General features: G+C 30.4%; 1 protein-coding gene across 2 annotated transcripts in view; it reads left to right on the top strand.

The window, feature by feature from the left end:
- The first annotated feature begins 3,538 nt into the window (after positions 1-3,538).
- The window catches only part of LOC109546442 (ATP-binding cassette sub-family D member), a 31,464-nt gene continuing 17,266 nt past the window's right edge, over positions 3,539-17,736 (top strand). The window contains exon 1 of one of the 2 annotated variants that reach the window (XM_019917400.2): positions 3,539-3,761. The gene's annotated coding sequence lies outside the window, so the exon portion shown is untranslated. Of the gene's footprint in view, positions 3,762-15,129; positions 15,328-17,736 lie in introns of those variants that run through there. The other variant, XM_019917401.2, reaches the window with a different exon arrangement.

The raw sequence follows: 17,736 nt of genomic DNA, 5'->3' as shown, positions 1-17,736 counted from the left end.
TTCTTCACATTTAAAATTTTATGTAAAAATAACGAAAATGGAATTGTTGAAAATACCGGTTTTGAAGTGACGATGATGTTGATATTGTGAGAAAATGTTAATTTTTTGATGGATTCAAAGTGTCCCTTTTATCCGAAAATGTAAATTACCATTTCTGATTGATGTGCCAGTCGTTCCCCTAAGAAAGCAGGATTTTTTGCGTTCCTTCTCCTAAAGAGACTAATGGCCATTCATTTACTATTATAATGGGACTCTAATAGCCCAGGAGATTCAAAATGGGGGGAACGCTTACAAATAACAGCTAATAGCCCGCATGTCGATTGAATGCTGTATCATTTTGCCATTTAAGTGTTTCCATTTAAAGTTTGGAATAACATCTTTAATGAAACTAAAGGGTCTAGAACTTTACCCTGTCCATTTCCAAGAATAACATGATGCATTTCAATTATTTCAAAAAATTTTGGACCTCTATAGTTATGGAGATATCAGCTCGTTTTTCACGGTTTCGTAATACGGGTATTTGAAGAAATAAACTTTGATACATTTCTTGAAACAATTGTATTACTACATTGTACTGAGCTACTTCAAGCTTTTTCAAGCTCTTTCTTCTGCTTCAAGTTAAGATGTTTCCACACCTAAATATATAATTGTTTTGTTTTTAATATCATCCACGGCAAAGCATTTTTCGGTGTTTTTACATATGTTTTTCCTGAAGAAGATCTAATCCCTGAATGAGATTTTAATAGCAGAAATGTGTACTTTGCTTAAAATATTTTTCTTAAAATTCGTTTGACATTGGCTTTTTTTTAATTGATAACCAGCTAAATATTTTAGCGTTTATTATCAAAACGAGCAAAAGGAGTAAAACATAATTCAAAAGTAAATAGTCATGCGGCCGATATTCATGGAAACTACAGCGGTGCTCAGAAGAATTATATCCAATCAATAATTCAAATGGAAGGGTCCTGTTGCAAATATAAAGCAGATTTCTTGTCTTCTGTTCATGGATCAATACCAGCCTTTTGTCGCCACTATAGGGAACATTACTCTAACGTTAAAACTCTTCTAATATATTTTTCAGTCGCAACAAGTCCAAGCGCCACTTTACGGGTTAACAAGCTGCAGAAATATGCTTACCCAAGGAGGATTTTTGAAATTAAAATAATACGATTGTACAGAGAATCAATTGGAGTAAAGTAAGTATTGAAAATACTGACAGGAATCAGGAAATATTTAGACTTTGTTCAAAACTAGAGGAATATGTCGAAACAAAATCAATTAAAATTTTTATCCCGAAGCAATCTCGTTTACACCTTACAATTGTCTAGAAATCAACATCATTAGTAATGCCTAAAAATAAGTAAAGTTGTGTAAAGTATGTTAAATTTTAAATTCTAACTAAACGACTTTGTAAGTTGCGGCATTATTACGTTCTATTTTATTAGTGTCCCACACCTGCAATCTTTTCAACTTAATTTAATTTTATTATTTTTTCTGCAAACTAGAATACTAGAAAACAACCAATGTATATGAGAGTAAAAATGTTTTAATCTGTGCTACTAATGTTGAAAATGTTTTTAATATATCGCATAGAATGTTACTGTTAAATCAGTTTCCTAAGGTTTCAAATAAATTGATCAATTTCTGAAAAACCAAAAAAACTAGTAATGTTTCTAAGTGAGTGTATTATTTGTTCATCTTTAAAAAGAAATGCTTTGCGTAAGACATTTTTAAATCAGTCCAGACACAACATTGAATTTTGTAATAACTTTGATGTAAATAAAAACCAGGTTGTCAATCAAAAAAATCTTAATCGAGATTTTATATTCCCTTTCTCGTGTGTACACATTGTACCAGTAAAAATATTGATAAAATACCATTAAAAATAAACTATTTTGAAGATAAAACTATATCAAAATGACTTGTTTCAGTTCTCTACACATAAAAGCTAATATCGAGCAAATTTTTAAACAAAAACTTAGACAGCACATAAATACATGACAAACAAATCACATGTAACCAAACTAAAGTAAAAATTTAATTTGTCACCTTTTTTGTAATTGTGGGTTTTTAAATACTTTTAGTTGAAAGATCATTACAGAATTGCTCGGCTATAAAGATAGATGTGATTTTGAACCGTAACAAAATTCCCGTAGTATAAAGATATAATAAAAAAGCTATTAATATGTAAAGTAAATTAACAAAGTGTCCTGATATGAACGTGGGAAAAATATGTAGATATTAAATAGAAGCGCGCTGATTGTAAGCGTCAAGTATCAAAGAAGACTGGCATTAGCGCACAGCGCATCTGTTGCCCCACTCTTCTTCCCCCACCGCGCTACAGACGCAAGTAGTATAAAGACAGCAACAGTTCCAGTTAAAAAAAATAGTCACCGGAAATTGACACGGAAAACAACTTTTACCGTTGCCTGATCTCCCCCGATAAAGTTTTTCTCCATTTATTGAGTCGGTCTGTTCCCAATTGCAATTAATTTCACTTTATTTCTGGCTCTTCTAGATGATTTGCTTTGAGTTCTTTAATTGCTTAAGTGTTTATTTCCTCCTATTTTTGTTTCCTCCTATAAGCATTCACCACTTCTCTCTTGATTCTTCTCTCTATTTCTCGTAATTTTTCAGCTTCCGTTCTTCTTGCTCGTCTTTTTATTTTTTACTCTTACTCCTTTATAAATGTTTCTTTGAAACTGTTTAGCCGGTCTACCTTAGGCATTCATTGGTTCCTCAATTATTCTTAGTATTATTAGCTAGTCATAGCCGTTCATTCAGAATTGGTGCTGATTTAATTTTGTATTTTCTAAATAACCTTGTTTTGCTTCATCATCAAGAAATTAATTCATTTGCTGGTTGATATTTAACGCAAACTTTATCCGAAGTTTAAAATAGTCAACTAAACCACACTGTTTATTGATATTTAGAGCTTTCTGAATAAATTTTCTCGCTTTCGTATTCAAACCACATGAGTTGCGATTGTGGCAGTTCTAGACAGGTTCAAGTGAATTGCATTGAATTCTCTATTACAGCCATAGATGGCACAGGAACATTATCGATGTGTCTGCAACTTGCGATTCAGCACGTTGTCAAGACAAAATGTACCTTGTCACTTGCTCTAGGAGCTTAACTTGTTCAGAGTTAAAAATATATTTACCCTTTTATCCAAGAATTTGATACAATGTTAGCTTAATAAACGATTGCCGTCTAACGTGGTTGTATATAATTAAAGTGGAGTGTGTTACAGGAAGCGCATTCGAAAATATAAGTTAAAAACAATAGGTAAAACACATTTTTTCAAATATTATCGTATCTAGAGTTTTGGGAGGTAAAAACCTATAATGAGGTATCGCAGAGCTATCGGAAATAAAGTTACTGACCATGTCACAAATAAAGGCGAATGATTCCAAATGCTCTCTACAAAAAGGCGAGAATTTTATGAAAATTTTCTGAACTCTGCTTTCAAATTTGAATCGATAGACTTCTGTAAAGATGTTTTATTCGCATTTAGTAACAGAGGGCATCCAGAATCAAACCAGCTGTCAAAAACAGAGAAGCAAAATTGAAGATGAATGATAATAATAACAACAAAAACTAGGTTTTAGTTCGCAGTTTAGTTATGGTTATTGTTTGTGTATATTGCATTGCTGAAACCCTAAACAAGAATGTGCTGTTAGTCTCAAATATTGTTTAAAAATTGCATGTTCAGTTGACAGTGATGAACAATATTTACTTGCAGACAGTCATCGTCTTGGGTAAGTAATTAATTACTATTTTTATGTTTATTTCATAGCCTGTTAAGTTATGCAATACCGCTTTTACTTTTCATTCACCTGGTTCGCTCACATCTGTTACTGTTTATGTTATAGTTAGTTCACAGCTGAAAATATACATTTTGTGTTCTGTGAATATTGTTTTGAATGTTTTGTTTATAATTTTTTGGCATCACAATAATTGACAGACAGTCAGAATATTGGTTAAAGTACTTGATTTGGATCCAAAAGAAGTTAAATTTTCAACAAATTAAGTAGTAGTGTTCGTTTGTTTTCAGTTTTGTTTCCGCTGCTTAGAAAATTAACTAGGTTTGAGGTTTTTGTGTTTCTCGATCGGCCTTCTGAGGGTTTCTGAACATCTTCAGATCTATGAATGATTCCTTAAGAAGATCAGTGATTTTGGGCCGCCTCACTTTTCTCTAGTTGATAATTTTTCTTAGGATTTTTTATTTTCGTTATCAAAATAAATACTTGCATATTCAAGAATGGGAAAGGAACTTGACTCGGCATATTCACAGAGGACCTATTTGTTCAAATTATAGACAAGGATAAACGATTACATTTTTTTATTTAGCTACTTACTGACATTTTTATAGCAATTTTTAAAAATTTTTTTTGCCCACACATTCGTAATTTCATATGCTTGAATTTCACCTTAGAGAAAATCTTTTTGCAAGCAATTTTTCTTGGAGTTGGAAAAATGTTAGATTCCATTTATAAGAGGAGCATATTGTTAAATTGGAACACGAAGGGCTGATTAAAAACTTAAAAATTCCTTTGATTTTTTCCACACATCTGTTATAATTTTTGGGATAATTTATTCCTCATTTTAGATTATACTACTTGTGAGGGTCCACGGTCCAACATACGTCCGTTATTTGGAAACAGCGCGATTGTTGGTTAGAGATCAGAGACTCTCTTTTACTATTCAGAATTTTTATTTGTACGTCACTGATCGTTTGTTTGAAACGATTTTATTTCTGCGGTTAATTTAGTAACGTTTTAGGACGAATTAAATTTACAACCTGTCACTGTAACTGCAGGCAAACAGGGCGATATTTTCTTTGTGGTCACTTTTATCACTTCTTATAAACGTCTAAAAAAGTCTAGCTACATTTTTCTAATTTTGCTATTCAATTTAGAAAATTCCTTGTCTCCTTGATTTATTTTGTATCTGCCAATGTTTTCGAAATTTGCGAAGCAAATAAAAGTATTAGAACGATGGGTGAAGTTTGTCACTTCTACTATTGAACCCAAATAAACTAAGAACCACTTTTTAATCAATGTGTTATTAATGTTGTTAAGTGCTAAAATATAACTGTTATTTATAGAGAGCAAGAGTTTCCTTCGAGCAAAGAACGAAATAAATATTTTAAGTTCAACACCATTGTATATAGAAAATGCTACGTTCGGCGGTATCTTTTGGAAAAGCAGAAATGCTTGTTTTCATGTTCTCTACCACGCAAAGTTTGTCGGTATGTTGTTAGAAGAAGTATTAAATTCAGAAACGATCTCAAATTACTCGAAAGCAATTGCAGTTACGATATAAATAAAAGGGTCAAACTTTCAAGTTGAAGGTGGATCTCGAATTGATTGGAAAAGCGGCCAGTTATGCACGATAAAAACATCTAAAAGGCAAAAGAGAGCTTTTCCTCCGAAACAATATCAGCTTATATGTTTCCAAATCGTGTATATTATGTTAAAACTTGTGATCTATCGCAGAAAACCGGGGTTAAAATGATGACAAAAAAATACAAACAATATAGAAGCTGTGAGGATAATACTATACAAAGCTGGAAAGCTTCTTCAGGAAGTTTCTTTATTTTTTCCCGACGTACAGGGTGTTTTGGAAGGAAAGAGAAATATTTTGGAAATGCGTTCAGGAGATCAAATGCGCCGAGTGAACCCATATGGTTTAATCCAATTCTTAACGGTTTCTGAAATAATCGGTTGTTACGTTTTTGTGGCAATTTTTTATTTTAAAATCAATATCAACAAATAATTGTAGCACAAACGACAAAATAAATTAAATAAACTTGTGATCCATATTGAACATATTCAACCTAATCTCGTCGGATAATCATCGTTCTGATAGTACTTATAAACCGACTCATTCTGTATAATTCAGTAAATTATTATAGTAAATTGTTTTATTCGTCTATTTCTGTATGTTGTGGTGTTCACGTATATTGAGAAAGAAATGCAAGTTGAAAAAGATCGCATTTGCTCTTAGATTCCAGATTTTTTTATTTGATTCTGGTATTAGAAAGATTGGTATATTTGGTGTCAATATCAACACACCTAGAGTCAATCAGACTAAACAAAACTAAAATTAGGTTGTTTTGAAACAGTACAGACATTTATTTGTACATGCACAGAAGGTCAACCGTTAAAGATAAACACTTAATGATCCGGTGTATCCAATAGTAGTGACCAAAATAGTTTTTTAAATTTTAATGCGACTATGTATTTTTTAATTTTTTCAACGTAAGAAATATATAATTCACGAAAATATAGTCAATGCCGATTGAAAAAACTCTTATGGGTATTAGGGATTTAATATCCGAAACACGCCTGTACTTAAGAACTAATCGAATAATTTTTATTGGTTCTTCAGTGCATACAATCAATCAAGGCATAAAAAAATATTATGTATTATCCATATTGGATAATACATGATGAAAGATGTTTCGGACTATTTGTTGCAATAAATATCGATTCATTTTTGTGCTCATGCAGACATGTAGGTAAATAATCGCCATTATAGTGAATTGAATGCCAGAAAAATCTTCCAGACATCTTTTCAAAAAGAGTACGGAATAGTTCGAATGTATAAAGATGTTTTATTGTCTTCATAAGTAGCTAATTATTACTGGTAAATATTCGAGGGCTTATTTAGCTTAGAAATAAGTAATAAGGTAAATGTGAATTTTAGCATTATAAATACAAGTACAGTAAGTAAATATGCAAGAAAATGCACGAGGTTAGAAGAATAAAAAACGGTTCATTATCATCCACGGATTAATTATCTAACATTGCACCAAGTGCTAAGTCTTGATCCAAAACGCTGTCTGTTGCTAATTCATAGTGCGATATTTTTTATGTCCAATCCAGATAATTATAATTTAAAGCCTATTTATTTCCATAAACATTCTAACAGATGTTCCACTAATCAATCATTATATGAAATTAAATACTAGATGAGCTTTTTTTCCAGGGCGAAACTTTATGAGTTTCACTCGAAAAAGTTTCAAAACTAAGTTGTTAAGCAAAAACCTATATATTGAATGGATTAAAAATATTGTAAAAATAAAAAATTACAAGAAGTATATTTAACGTGCGAGACACAACATTTAAGGACGTTGTATAAACAATTTTCATTGAAAGAATTATAAAAATAGTAATAATTGAAGGCGGCATTTTTGGATCCCTCTGTATACGTCATGTCAAAGTTAAATGCAATTACTTAATGAAAAGCAACAGTTAAAAAGTTTTTAACATCTTTGTTGTTAAAATGTTTTCGATTTTCTTCATTATTTTTTAGTAATATTTTTTAAAATAAGGTAGGTGCTCTAATAGCCAAATGCATTATTTGTTTAAACGACTCTTAGCTAACATTTGTCATAACCAAATTTTGATGCAAACATTTTTTAAAACGATAGTTCGTCTTCATAGAAAGAGTATGTATTATATGATGTTACATACTTCGTTATTTAAGCAAAAATAATTTAATATTAATAATAAATATTCACCTTTGCCGTATGTTGCAATATATATTTTTTTCCATTTAATGCATTTTTCACTAATATCAAATTATTTCCTGGTAGTTGGATTGACCCAATCAAAACGCAATATTACATAATTTAGTAAACTCCTGCATAATTTAGTAAACTAACTAATGCGTCAAGAGTAAATTTAAAAATGTATGTCGTTCGGAAGAATTTACCAACTATGGGGTCTTTGCTCCTTGCATCATAATGTTATAAACGAGACTCTAATAGTTGTGTAATCATTAGGCAACATTTAAAGAAAGTTGTTATATAATGTGCCGTTTAAATGTGTGCACGGGAAATCGGAAAGAAAGTATGACATTGCTTTCACATAATGGTACTTGCTAACAACAATATTTAATAATGTAGTCGGGATTAAATTATGTTTGGCATTTCACTGCTTTCATCGACAAAATTTTAAACATATTTTGCTTTTTATCTTGTCATAAGTTTGTGCAATTAGATAATTAGGAGATATCAGAGAGCAAAATGAGCATTCTACAAATCAATATTTATAGAACCAGAACATTAAAAGTGCATGCTGAGAATGTAGCAAATTACGATAGTTAAGTGTAGATATCCTTAATTGTTTTGATCCACTGGTTTATTACTGAGCAACAAAACATAACTGTTCATGAAGAAATTGAAACTGTAAGGTCAAGACTCTCCACTGAAATCCATTAAAACAAACACATTGTTTGCAACTGCTCAGTGTAAATATACGGAAGGTGAAAGTTCGCTTAATTCGCTATTGAATAACTGTTGTTTGCCACCTTTATTTCCCCTAAATAAATTCTGATTTATGACCAACTATTAAATTCTAATATTATTTCATCCACCTCTTACCACCTACGCATGTATTTTATCAGGAATTAGTTAATTTCTTAATAAATATACGGTAATATCCAGAATAAAGCAGAGGCACAGTATAAAACCAACGCAATTTGGGTAGCCACTAAACTTAATGCAAAGGGACAAAGAAACATACCATTTAAGAGCAAGTAGAATTATTATTTTGAAAACACATACCAATTTTGAGAACAACTCTGCGCTTGTCATGTCTTCTTCTGCAAAGTACTGTATCAGCTTCCACTTTCACATTATTTGTTTGTTTTCCCGTTATTTTACATGAAGAATTATTGCAACTATATCACTCCATTAAAGTATATTTTGAGTTGCTTCTAGTGCGATTATACTAAACAAAACAATTTGAATATCCAATAAATCCGGTTTATTTACATTAAGTCAGCGGTGCAACAAACCTGTTTTTTTATATTTGCTAAGTAAACATCGCCGGATTTTTTCGACAAAACAAAGCATCTGTCTCTATTCTGTTAAATATTGTGAATATTATCTTTCAATACTAAAATTATGGCTTTTAATGTAAAAATGATTTATAAATGTATTTAAATCGTTCATATTTAATCTGGCGTATTTCCTTCCATTAACAGACATGTATGTTCTAAGTTGATAGGAAATACGAGATTCAACTGACAATAAAAAATTCAATGTTTTAAAGCAAGGAAAAAATGAATCAAATCCGTCATTATTGAGTTGTTCGTTACAATTTATCCTAATAATACGCCACAATTTATTGAGAATTGCTGTTACTAACTGTATCAAACCATTTAGAAAATTGCCTAATTTCCTATATAGACCAACGTGTATGTGTATTTTGTACATAATTATGCTGTTTCTATCATGTATTTATCTATTTACCAGGAAACAACTTAACTAGAAAAGTTGCTCAATTTAAAAATCAGAGAAAATTATAGATCGGTTTGCATGTTTTGCTGCCATATGTGGGAAAGTAATTTTTATGGCCATAAAGGTATAAAAATACATAAATTGCACTACGAAGCGAATGCAGTGATATTTAAAGCTCTTAACAATTTGAATTAATTAAATAAGATTAAATAATTTAAAAAATTAAAAGTTTGTTTTACGAAAATCTGATCACCGAGTGATCTCATCAATGAAATCTCGTCAAGCGCTTCGGATTTCATCTATCTACATTCTATATTCAATTATACAGCGATTTGACATGTTATCCGAAAAAGGTTAGCTATGTAAAAATTTGAGATTTAATTTAAATTATTTAAATAAATTTAACCTTTTCAATGTTTTACCGAAAGCTTCAGCGATAGAAGTGATAATGGATACAGAAAAGTCGTTTCTGTATGGTTATTCTTGTCTCACAGTGGTGGTGTTAAGCTCATAGCAAAATGTCTAACTTTCATATATTCTCAGATCTTGATAGACGAACCGTGACGGCACATGTTTTTAAATTTGTTTTGTTACAAATTCAGTGTTATTAAGTCCAACAGTGAATGAGATAAAAAAAATAGTATTGAAATTTGGTTAAAATTTACTAATATGACCTCATTTCTTTATTACTTATAATTATTATTATCTTGAATCCTTACTATGGAATTTTTCAGTGTGAAATTTTGGGTTATCCTTATATGAGTGTTATTAATTAATTTTTAAATAAATCTTTTAGACAAAAAATAAATAAATCAAGAAAATGAGGAAATGAGAAAAAAATCAATTTTTTTAATTTAGTTATGAGTGTTATTAATCAATTTTTAAATAAATCTTTTAGATAAAAAATAAATAAATCAAGAAAATGAGGAAATGAGAAAAAAAAATCAATTTTTCATGCAGTACCTAAAACTTTAAATTCAATAACGTAAATAGTCAAGTAATCTAATAACCAATATTTAATTGTGAAACAAATGGTTGTTTAATGTGTTTAGTTACTTTAGGAAAGACGGGCGAAACGGGAAAAACGTTTAACGCAAATAATCCCACACAATATATATTTTTAACGTGCATTATATATTTTGTACGCAATGCAATCTAATTTGCAATTAAAAGTTTGCTACATAAATGCATTTTCTATTTTTCTATACTCGTGTTTTTTATATTTGTTTTTATATTTCTATACTCGTGTTTTACTTATGTTTTTTAACTTATGTTAACTTCCTAAAGATTACATGTCTCTAAACCATGCAAAGTAATCTCATTATTGCATATTCCCTTAATAAAACACATTTTTTAATGATGAAGGTCGAAATCTTTAGAAAATTGCATCTAAAGGGAAAGGAACAATAATTTGAAATGCTAACAAGATGATTAATTACTTTACGTGAAGTGCGAAATGAACCGCATACAGTTTTGGAAACCAGTTGGCCTTATTCATCTTCTTAACGTTTACGTATAAATGTACTTAAGAAACCATGGTCAATGAAACCAAAAATAAATTATTAACTTCGTTTAAAAAAACGAAAACAAGAGGACATGTTTGACTTGCTTGGCTGTCTTATGGTTCTTAATTTAGCGCATAAGCAAAATTACTGCTTTTATCCCTTACTTTGACGTAAATGAGCACAGAAAATAACTATGTCTTTTTGTATTAATTAAAACACTATATTTCTTAATTGTTGCCTTAAACGTGTTAGTGCAATTTTTTTTTCACTCGAAGATTGATGTTTTAATATTGAAAAGTGAAGTTTGTTTATTGAAACGTCGTGAAATTATATCACTGGCCTTCCTACAAAAACAAAGTGTTTTAACAACAATTTAACAGTATGAATAATAAGAACTTAAAACATTTGGTAGGAATCCCAGACTTTAAATAAATTGCTTTGTTTTCTGATAATGTAAAAAACAATCATTGAGCTGAATCCGTGAAGGTTTGCAATGACAACCAGCAGAAGAACCTCGCCCTCAATAGTCACATTTAACAGGCACCAGAACTTGAAATAACATGTTCCAATCCGTTCAGCACAGATGCGATCAGCTGGTTAAAACTATTTTTGCACGATCAGTTGTAAAACCAAATAAAGAATGTTCACAAAATATTCAAAAATCGCAATTTGCTGCTGTGTCTTTGATGAAGTCAACTTCAAGAATAGAAAAATAACCAGAAAAGCATGTATCCTTTTAAGCACCTTTAGAAGATATTAGATATACAAATTCTTGAATATTTACGACAGTATACATATTCTCAAAAGTAGACTAGACATCATATGTGGTCTTTAAGAAAAAAGCGTTGCCGCATTTTAGCGAATACCTTGAATTAAAAATTGAGATTTCTTATCGTTTAACGGATACACCTCTATAAATCACAAAAAACCTGACCTGCGGAATATTCAATATAATACAAACGAAGTAATAAAGGTCATCATGGTTTCACTACGGCAAATCGAGGTCAGTGTGGCAGTTTAAGGTCCCGTTAAGGCATTAACCGTCCAATGTGCAAATTATACTTCTTCGTTTGAAGTTGCAAATTATTACCAACAGCAAAGGGAACGAACGGTACATGATATACATACAAACCTACATTTAACATTTTCTTTGAAAATATATGATTGAAGATTGAAGGCGATTAAATATTGTGAAAAGCCTAGGTGTGGAACAGCTTTCGTGCGAATTATCAGAACTCCAAAGAATCGGCTATAACAATTTCCGCTTCGTAGTTCTTTGTAACGTTTTTGCAAGCTAATTTTAATTTCCCTTGAGTCTTACATTTACATATTTGTTGCTTAATGAATTGAGTTGTTGACTTTTTCAAAATTTGACACTATTTGGTTCGCTGTATGCATGTTTCCTGGTGCCACTTAGGTTTGCTTAATTAATGAATTCGATTTTTTTAAATTTTGAACCTAAACACAAGAGAAATGTATTACCAGACAAGTGATTCAATTTTGTTTCTACCCTGAACATTAACTTTCGTTTGTGATAAATAAAATGAAATTTACAAGTACAAAAATATTGAGGATTTTTTAAGACTCGAAACTTAAACTGACAAAGAAAAATAAGAAAAAGATTAAAATTATTGACTTAAAATGGGAATATTTCAGGGGCACGATAGACGCGTGGAAAGAAGGAAATAAATAAAGAATTTACGATACACGTGAGTTATTAATTCGTTAATAGAAAATAGTGAAAAAAATAAAATAAATCAACTATTAATATTATTATTGCTATTGATAATTTTGTGTGATTTTTTAGGTGAAGGTGGCAAAATCTTTTTGAAAACTTGAAGTTCTGAACAAATTTGTGTATCTAATGGTATGGCTTTATTTCATTTCTTCAATATATTTAGCCAATTTTTCTTTACAAAAATAACATTTCCACATACTTTTCCGTACAAATTGATATTTGCAGTTGGATTTCTACTATTCGGTGTACGGTATTCAAAGTGATTTTGCAAAACTCATTTATTGATCCGACAAATAAGCATTCCAAATCGTTCTATTATTTATGAGAAATATCGGAAAAATAGATTTAAGTTTCAATTGCGATGTTTTTATTTAGTCGGGGAATTCCTGAATATTATTATTTAGGCTTCATATTTTGCACGCAAAATCTCATGTGTAGGTACCTAATAGGTCTTGATTTTTTCCGGGTTTCAAGTTGAATGTGAGTAAAACATGTTGAACGTTAATTGTCCGTCTAATTAACATGTGTTTTTGTGGTATAATTTATTTGGTTTTTTTTATTAATTTAACAGCTTTAAAGTTATGGGTTTCTAGAGTGCCTTCCGGATATATTTTGCATCATTTGGGTCGCCAAGGACACAAGCGGTTTGCAAATTAAATATTGATAAAATTAATAAAACGCGCGTGTTTTTGGAATGTGGTCAGGTTTCATTTGGTTAAAAGTCTTTTTTTCTCTGAAACGGGTTAAATTTTGCATAAAAAACGCGTTTGGATTTTTAAGGCACTATTCAAATATGTCCGAAATAGCGCATGGTTTAATTAATGAATTACAAATTAGCGGTACAAATGGTTACGATCATCTCCGCACGTAGACGGGAACAAGAAAATAATAGAAATCCATAAAAAATGTCTGAAGGGGAACATTAATTGGATATCAAGCAATTAATTGCCATAAAAATGTTTTTCTTTATTGAGGAACCTTTTATGGCAGGGCATATATCCTTGATTTAATCGCAGCATGGATGGTGAGAAAAAAACACACACACTCACGGGAGCGAAAACAGTTAATTTGGATTTAAAAAATCTTATTTTTGGTCTTTTCGGTATTTTCGGTCTTATAGTTTTATATGCTAAAAACAAATTGCTTGTTGTTAATTTTATAAGTAAAATAACCACGGAATGAACAACTAATTAATGTTAATGCGTTTTTTAAATATTTTGCTATTAACAATATATCTTGAAATGGCAAAGTATAAGAAAGAAATGGAAAAGTATAAGTAATTATACCTATAGTGAGTTTGAAAAATGTATGTTGTACCTGGGAATCGCTGCGTTTAATTGATAGGAGGTACTCTTTTTAAAATAAATATATTTTTTTTGTATTTGCGAAATTAAAGTGTCATTATGCATAGTGGTAAAAAATTGCCAGTTTTGTTTGGAAAGTTGGGCGTTTGTTTATACATATTTGCGTAGTACAAAATCGTCAAATGTCCACGATGACTTTGCAATTCAATTACAATTCTTACGAAGATTCTTGCAATTACATACGAATAATAAACAATAAAAAGGTAAATAAAAATCAAATGTGAATCCCTTTCATTGAGATTATCATCAATCATCTGGGTCTTCTAAGTTCACTTTGATTCTCCCAGCAAAACGAAAAATTAACAAATTCCAATACCGTCATATCAGAATAGGTTTGCGAAATAACACTCATTATAATGGCTGCAGTAGTAACGCATTTAATGTTCTCCTTAATGTTGTTACAGGCAAGGAAAGCTGATTAAGCAAAGAATAAATTCTGCAGAGAAGCGAATTTAGCATATCTTAAAATGTTCAGCTTTAGCTATTGATTCTTTTAATTGTGAGATATTTCCTTTAGGTAGATGAGTATAATTAGCTATATTATTTGTAACGGAAAACGTGCCAAGAAGTTTGCGTGATGAAAGCCTTGCTTAAAGATATGATAAATTATCTTAACATGACCCAGAAGTACACTGACATCATAAATTTCGTTAATTAAGGAACCGAGAAAGAGTCAAAAGTTAAAAATGACCAAAGAGACAGCATATCTGATTCTTCGGGTTTGCTTTATTTGACTTCACATCTGGATATCAATTAAAGGAAAGCATATTTTTTGAGAAATTAATTATCATTTGATTGATCAATGAAGGTTTCATTCAAACCTTTTTTTTCTTTATAACCAAAATTTATTTTTATTTGTTCAATTTAGTCAAACTTGTAAATCTATTTGTGTCTGGTGTTTGAAACACTCTTAAGCTACTAACATTAAAAAAACGTTGCATCTAATAGAGGTGGACTTTTAAACATTTTTCGTATCTTGATGTTTTCTTAATAACATTCATTTGCAGAAACATTGTTCAATTACTAAAAGCATTTTTAGATAAAAAAAAGGTTATATTTCCTCATTCCAAAAACATTTTCATTCTAAAATCCCTCGTCTGCAGTGTAAAGTCACGTTTACCTTGGCACCTGGATTGAGATTGAATCAATAACACTGGTAACGATTATTTGAAGCATTGAACTGCAAAAGCGCAATATTACAACAAATTTATTTAATTCCACCAACCCAATTAAAACGAGTTGCCGAAGAGAACGCAATGGAACTGACGATCATGGATTTTGTACCATCAAGCGCCCAGTCTTAACCAACGTCAGTTGTAAATATTGCGCCAGTCGCTCGCCAGTCGTTGATTTTCATAGACTATTTCCAAAAACGCTGTGCCGGGTAAAATTTGATATTTTGTTATTGTTGAACAGAACTCTGCTGATAGTGCTCTTCTTAAAATGAGATAATCACAGAAAAAAGTAAGTTTTTTTTAATGCATATTTTCAATTTAAATGAGTTTTCCATACCCAATATTCACAATTCACAATACTTCCTTTGAATTGGTTCAAATGCATATGAGTTCAACAAAAGGTAATTAATTACATTTATTTCATATAAAGTATATATATTTTCAATTAAATTAGTCGAAAAACCCAACAGATCCACATATCGGAAATGTTTCTTAGTCATGATTGGTCAATTAAAACAAAGCTTTGATGTTGTTCGCAATATTTCCCTCAAATGACTAAGCTTATCTTATGTATCCATTAAAAATTACTAAATTGATGACGCATTTTGCTGCGTGATCCACTCACAATGTTTGGGAAACAATATTTGGATCTAAAGCCAAGTTAATTAACTATTTAAGGTGGAGGTTTCTTTGTTTTTAACTGTTTTCGGATATCAGTATTATTTGACATAATTTCAAGCGCTTTTTAGTATAGTTATTATTACAGTTTACAAGTTTACTCATTACAAACTAATTTAGAAAAACTAGTAGTAAATTTAAAATTATATGCATTTGCATGCGGTTTGTTCCTCATTTTTAGCTGGATCTGCCTCGAAAGCTATCTATAAACAGTTGATTGAAACCCAAATCAACTAGAGAATTTTTTCAATATTTTCATAAGGCAGGAAAAAATTTAATTTTAAACATTTACAAATCTTCTTCAATCAACGACTTAATCTTAGGAACATCGAAATATTTACACCAACACCAATGCTTTTTACTAGGAGAACTTGTGGGTATTTCGAATTATAGGAAAATTTTAGCTCGAGAATGGATTTTGCTAACTCGATGAAGCAAGACATATAAATATGACGAATAATGAAAGTAAGGTCATTGAATAATGAATCGGAAAATATGATTTAATTTACGTTTGTGAATCGAAGGCAACGTGGTGCCACTTAATTTATCTGAAATATTTAGTACTTTGAAAAGATCAATTTTCGTATTGAAAAGAGGTTTTTGTCTGCGACAAACTAACGGTTTTCTGCAAAAAATAACATGTTCAATTTAACTCACTCAACTCAAAAACTAATTTTCCTACTAACTTTTTCCAGTAACGAAATCCACTGGTGTGAAACGTTCACTCTATATTTTAAGCATTTTATATCTAAAGTTTTTTATGTGGAATAGCGCCATTCATGGAATAGACCATATACACTTTTACAGCTGAATAAAACAGCTAAATGTATTTATTGCTTCCTAACGTGTTGGTTGTTAACATGGAAGTAAAGAAAAGTGCATAGCAAAGACGACGTACTTTACCTTCTCATTCTCTACGTTTCTGCTCTAGTCTCAAAATAAAAAATATTCATATACTTAGATATTTGTTTTGTACATATTTTGGAAATGCAGAAAAGTTCAAATGAGTAGTCAAATTCTAAATTTGCTGTATGATAACGCATATTTTTTATAATTAGTTGAAAATTGCAAATATTTTATTTAATTTTAAAGGTTTATAGATGAAAGGCCTTCTGGTCTTTATGTTATTGAGAAATTGAGGACTTTTGACTGAGAAATAGTTCTAGGTAAAATAAAATCGAATACGTACTAAAAAATTTTGAAGTGCATATTTTGTTAGGAAAAGTAAAAATCTATTATTTCGATGGCTTTTAAATAGGTAGGAACCAGCGAATTTTCAAGCGTTAAGAAATGTTTTATTGAGTTTCATTCATACCAGCGACGATAAATCTTAAATGTGCCAGTAAAATGCACACAAATTGCCATTATTTGGCTGTTTTGTCTAAAAAGTGTTTATCACATTTCCAGCAAAGTACCTAATCTAGGTAATTTTGATTGGACATATATTAAAACGTTCCATCTCTATTAAATCGGTTTTCTATGGTTTAATAAGCGCAATTTTGAGACTCTCTATTAACTCCTTGAATCCGCATCAAATTCACATTTCAAGTGACTTTTCAACCTATTCAAAAGTTTTACAAAGTAATTTCTTATAAACTGCACGTGTGAAAGTTAACATTTAAATTTGTGAACAATGAGGACATTTCCTCAAGCCGATAGTTTGGAATGAATACATAATAAATATTTTTTAAACGAATTTGCACTCAATTATGCTCAAGTGAATATACACTATTCTTCCATTTAAAGAAATATCTATTTCAAGGCAAGTTTCCATTACACTTAACAGAAGAGGGATATAAAATTTCAGTTGGTTTCTCTTGAAGAAAGGGATCATATTCTATTGTCTGCATTATAGAAAACTATTTATAACTGTTGGAAAATTAAGAACGAAATGTTGCTAATTATTAGCAACAGATTATTTTTCTTAGAAAAATGGTTTTATATATTTTTTTGAATCGGAAGCTTCGCATTGAAAACCCTTTTAGAGTAACCAGTTGCCAAAAGCTGTAAAAAGATGAAT

Source organism: Dendroctonus ponderosae, unplaced genomic scaffold (genome assembly GCF_020466585.1).
Source record: "Dendroctonus ponderosae isolate FM_Combo_2020 unplaced genomic scaffold, Dpon_F_20191213v2 Dpon_F_20191213_4, whole genome shotgun sequence".
NCBI lineage: Eukaryota > Metazoa > Arthropoda > Insecta > Coleoptera > Curculionidae > Dendroctonus > Dendroctonus ponderosae.
This window is presented reverse-complemented; position numbering and strand designations above follow the sequence as displayed.